Source organism: Salvelinus namaycush, unplaced genomic scaffold (genome assembly GCF_016432855.1).
Source record: "Salvelinus namaycush isolate Seneca unplaced genomic scaffold, SaNama_1.0 Scaffold1209, whole genome shotgun sequence".
NCBI classification, from domain to species: Eukaryota; Metazoa; Chordata; class Actinopteri; order Salmoniformes; family Salmonidae; genus Salvelinus; species Salvelinus namaycush.
Genome location: NW_024057908.1, coordinates 9,441 through 14,686, shown reverse-complemented (window position 1 = coordinate 14,686; position 5,246 = coordinate 9,441). Strand labels below are relative to the sequence as shown.

The window sequence follows — 5,246 nt, the reverse complement described above, 5'->3', positions numbered from 1 at the left end:
ATCACACCAGCCAGCTGGTCTGCGCATGCTCTGAGGACGCGGCTAGGGATGCCATCTGGGCTGTCAGCCTTGCGAGGGTTAACACGTTTAAATGTTTTACCCACGTCGGCCACGGAGAAGGAGAGCCCACAGTCTTTGGTAGCGGGCCGTGTCGGTGGCACTGTATTGTCCTCAAAGCGCGCAAAGAAGTTTTTTAATTTGTCTGAGAGCAGGACGTCGATGGCCGCGACGGGGCTTGTTTTTTAAAAATAATTTATAATTGTCTGTAGACCCTGCCACTTACGTCTCGTGTTTGAGCCGTTGAATTGCGACTCTACTTTGTCTCTATACTGATGCTTCAGTATAGAGGTCCGAAAAAAGGATCCGCTTTGGGAAAGTCGTATTCCTGGTCGTAATATTGGTAAGTTGATGTCGCTCTTATATCCAATAGTTCTTCCCGGCTGTATGTAATAACACTTAAGATTTTCTGGGCTAACAATGTAAGAAATAATACATTAAAAAAATGTACTGCATAGTTTCTTAAGGATTTGAAGTGAGGCGACCATCTCTGTCGGCGCCATCTTGAACTCACATGGAATATAATGTACAGTGTCACCTCCCTGACCAAGGCCCTTATTCCCCGATTGCTGTTTTTACTTTGTCATTATAGGGTATTGTGTGTGGATTGATAAGGGAAAAAAATGGATTTGATACATTTTAGAATAAGGCTGTAACATAAAATGTAGAAAAAGGAAAGGGGTCTGAATACTTTCTGAATGCACTGTACATGTACATCAGTTATTTATCCCTTTGAGATGAATCAGAACACTTGAGGATGTGTGTTGGGCAGCTCCAAGCTGCACAGTGCATGCTGCTGCATAGCAATCTCATAAAAATAAGCTGCTGCTACTTTCAGCTGATAATCAAGCTTTTTAAAAATTATAATAGTTTTTTTTTTTTACCCCTTTTTCACCCCAATTTCGTGGTATCCGATTGGTAGTTACAGTCTTGTCTCATCGCTGCAACTCCCGTACGGACTCGGGAGGCGAAGGTAGAGAGCCGTGCGTCCTCCGAAACACAACCCAACCAACCGGAAGCACCAATGTGTCGGAGATAACGCCATACACCTGGCGACAGTGTCAGCGTGCACTGCGCCCGGCCCGCCACAGAAGCTGGTGCGTAATGGGAAAAGGACATCCCTGCCGGCCAAACCCTTCCCTAACCCGGACGACGCTGGGCCAATTGTGTGCCGCCTTGAATCAAGAATCTCTAGTGGCACAGCTAGCACTGCACCTCGCTCGCTCTTCTCTCTCTCCTATCTCTCTCTCTCTCCTATCTCTCTCTACAGTGCTGCCCTCTGTGAGAAGTTGTTTATTTTGGGTGGTCCAGTGTGACAACAGTGAGTCGAGGATATTTCTGGTTGCGACAACCAATCATATCGCCGTCTGCAACCAAGAAGTAACCAAGAATTGCACTCGCCAACCAATCCGAGACGCCAGAGCAACCAAGAATTGACCAATGAGGATAGAGCTATGGCGGGACCTTTAAACTCTAGTCAAGAGGACCATGGAAATGTGTATTTCCTTTCAGGTAATTTTGTTCGCGAGTTTAATTTATTTTCTGAAGTAACATGAGCTATAGCGGGACCTATAAATGCTAGAAGAGGACAATGGAAAAATATATTTCCTCAGGTAATTTGTTCGCGAATTATCTTTATTTTCTGAAGTAACGTTAGCTACACTTTTTTGTTGTCTGGTGTTTTCATTGATCATCATCATCGATCGGAATATCTAGCAGGTAAGATCAGTGTATTAGGCTACAGTAATATGTTAGCACGGCTCGGTAAACAATATGTACAGTGTAACGTTAGCTACAGTAACGCGTTAGTAAACTGCAGTATCGAAGTAACGTAACGTTAGCTAGTTTAATGTCCGATTACTCTGACCATCAAAATAGTCTGTTAACCCCACTATTTTCATACTAATTTGGAGTTATTATATTCATTAATGATGTTGTTTAGTTTATGGAGATAATAAATAAGTAAAACAAAGGATCGTATTTTGATGGTGTTTAATTATTGATCTAATTAAATGAATAGTTCTACTTTTCAGCCTGTATTTGAAGTATGTATAGTGATGACTAGCATTTTAAATGATGTACTAGGCCTACACAGTATGTCTCGCGATATGATGACCTGTTCTTTGGGGAATGTATCATCAATTCATTATTTCTCGTTTGGGGATGTTGTTGTCTTTTGATTTCAGTGAGATTTACATATGCCTTCCCAAGGGATGGCAACACATTTTGCCTGATGTGGACCATAAGTGGGTGTCCAAGGCATTGTTCAGGTGGCCGGGGAATGGGATTCCAGAGATGGACTTTGCCAGGGTTGACAAAATGGGGTGGGATCGCCCTCCACCACCATCTGCAGCTCAGTAGAGATGGAGAGGTACTTTGCCCGTCCTCTGCTGCTCTGGATGCCCAGGAAGCTCTGGCAGGTAAACCTGTATTGCCCACATTCTGTGCAGTAGGAAGGTCATCAGTTGGAACATATGGTTCCTTACACTGTTCCACACAAATACACTAGTAATGGCAATAACATTTTAATTAATAATCGAATGCAGCTTTTATATTGAATACAAACAGCAACACATTTCTCTTTGTGAAATGTTATTATAGAATTATAAAAAATCTCAGTCCTGTGTATTCTCATATATTTATGTTTTTTTTTTTGTTTCTTTAGTGGAGCTGATAGGTTTGGAGTACCTCTTCGATCAACTGGTTTGGTGCTGCAGGATTACAAGGCTGCCATTGAGGAACTGGAGACAGGTGATCCTGATGTCCAAGAGGAGGATGATGAGGGCTTTGTGGAGCTTGTGGAAGTTCAGGACCTGACAGTTCAGGACCTACCAATATCCAGTCCACAGCTTTATCAGTCAGTCCCCTGTACGGGCTACTCCACCACCTGGGCCTCTGTACTCCACACCTGTGCTCACCAGTCCCCTGTCTTACGTTCCTGTTCGGGCTAACGTTGCTCTTTAGTCCATGGATAATGTATTGTGTATTTTGGAGTCACTTATTGTAAATAAGAATAGAATATGTTTCTAAACACTTCTACATTAATGTGGATGTTACCAGGATTACGGATAGTCCTGATGAATTGTGAATAATGAGTGAGAAAGTTATAGACGTACAAATATCTCCAAGACATGCTGTATGACAAGGGCTATGTTGAGAGGTAGCTTGAAAGTAAGCATTTCATTGCACTGTTTACACCCCACTGTATTCTGTATATAGGATGAATAAGATTTGATTTAATTAGATTTTTGACAGTAAGGATGCTTGCCATTTCAGGAGACATAGTTCTAAAAGAGAGTACACCAGGGCTATATCTGCAGATACATTCATCCAGGAGGGCTGTACTGCGCAGAGTTGGCAACCCAGCAACAAGGCACACTTGCTGGGTCAACATGAGATGCAGTTCAGCCTTTAGAGGAAGCAGACCTTCAAGTAGGTTGTTGAAAATGCTCTGTGGTATGCTGGGTATTTGGTGGCATTGATGAAGAGTGATGCAAAAAAACATGCTGCCAATCAGATTACTTTGTAGGAGTCCCACCATCCAGCATCCATTCCACACCTCTAACCGCATCAGTCCTCCGCTCCTGTACGGACTACTCCACCACCAGCTGGGCCTCTGTCCGTGGCCTCGACACCTGTGCCCGGCCTCTGTTCATGACCTCCACACCTGTGCCGGCCTCTGTTCATGACCTCCACACCTGTGCCCGGCTGGGCCTCTGTTCATGACCTCCACACCTGTGCCCGGCTGGGCCTCTGTTCATGACCTCCACACCTGTGCCCGGCTGGGCCTCTGTTCATGACCTCCACACCTGTGCCCGGCTGGGCCTCTGTTCATGACCTCCACACCTGTGCCCGGCTGGGCCTCTGTTCATGACCTCCACACCTGTGCCCGGCTGGGCCTCTGTTCATGACCTCCACACCTGTGCCCGGCTGGGCCTCTGTTCATGACCTCCACACCTGTGCCCGGCTGGGCCTCTGTTCATGATCTCCACACCTGTGCCCGGCTGACACTCAGTCAGCTCCGTCTTCTGTTCCTTACGGGCTGGGCCTCAGTCAGCTCAGTCTTCTGTTCCTTACAGGCTGGGCCTCAGTCAGCTCCGTCTTCTGTTCCTTACGGGCTGGGCCTCAGTCAGCTCCGTCTTCTGTTCCTTACAGGCTGGGCCTCAGTCAGCTCCGTCTTCTGTTCCTTACAGGCTGGGCCTCAGTCAGCTCCGTCTTCTGATCCTTACAGGCTGGGCCTCAGTCAGCTCAGTCTTCTGTTCCTTACAGGCTGGGCCTCAGTCAGCTCCGTCTTCTGTTCCTTACAGGCTGGGCCTCAGTCAGCTCCGTCTTCTGTTCCTTACAGGCTGGGCCTCAGTCAGCTCCGTCTTCTGTTCCTTACAGGCTGGGCCTCAGTCAGCTCCGTCTTCTGTTCCTTACAGGCTGGGCCTCAGTCAGCTCCGTCTTCTGTTCCTTACAGGCTGGGCCTCAGTCAGCTCCGTCTTCTGTTCCTTACAGGCTGGGCATTCTGATGGAGCCAGGGATCAATCGTTCTTCATTATCAGTTAATTATAATTATTTGTGTTCAATTGTTTGTCCCTCTGTGGTGTCAAAAGTATTCTCCTCTTAAATCACTCTGGGCATAAAAGCCCTTAGCTGAATTCTTTAATTACATTTTGATCAATTATTAATGTCAGTCTTTGAATGCTCCATTGTATAAACTATTTAATGTTCCTGCTTGTGTGCCGTGTGCACTGATTTCAAACAGAGTATATTTGTCATTCTCACATCTTCCTCCAATTCAATGTCTTCAATTACTTGCTTGATTTACAATTAAAACAATTTTGGCAACATTAGGTTTTGATGTGAACTTTATATTTATAAATGAAGCCATTTCTCTTATTTGAGATAAGCATAAACACCACAGGAGTTAAATCTTGTTTAACACATTTAGGCTCCCCTTCTATAAATCTGAATCCTGAAGAGGGGTTTGACAAAGAGACAGGTTTTCATAATAAAACGTTACGGAGGATGACAGATATACAGGCTGGGAGGAACGAGGTGTGTCGGATGAAGCCCGATGCTTTTCTACTCTCAGATTGTCACGTTAAGGACAAGAAAGCATTAAAAACGATTCAAGGCTAAATACAGCAGCCGTGTTGGGATTCGATACAGGGTTGGCATTGGCAAGTATGTTCATTCTTAGTAGA

The 5,246-nt window shown here is 45.2% G+C and overlaps 1 long non-coding RNA gene across 1 annotated transcript; it reads left to right on the top strand.

The window, feature by feature from the left end:
- Positions 1 to 1,077: 1,077 nt before the first annotated feature.
- LOC120036104 lies at positions 1,078 to 4,879 on the top strand. The gene is made up of 3 exons (XR_005474411.1): positions 1,078 to 1,569; positions 2,244 to 2,477; positions 2,723 to 4,879. It is a non-coding gene; the product is annotated as an uncharacterized LOC120036104 (long non-coding RNA).
- The last annotated feature ends 367 nt before the right edge of the window (positions 4,880 to 5,246 follow it).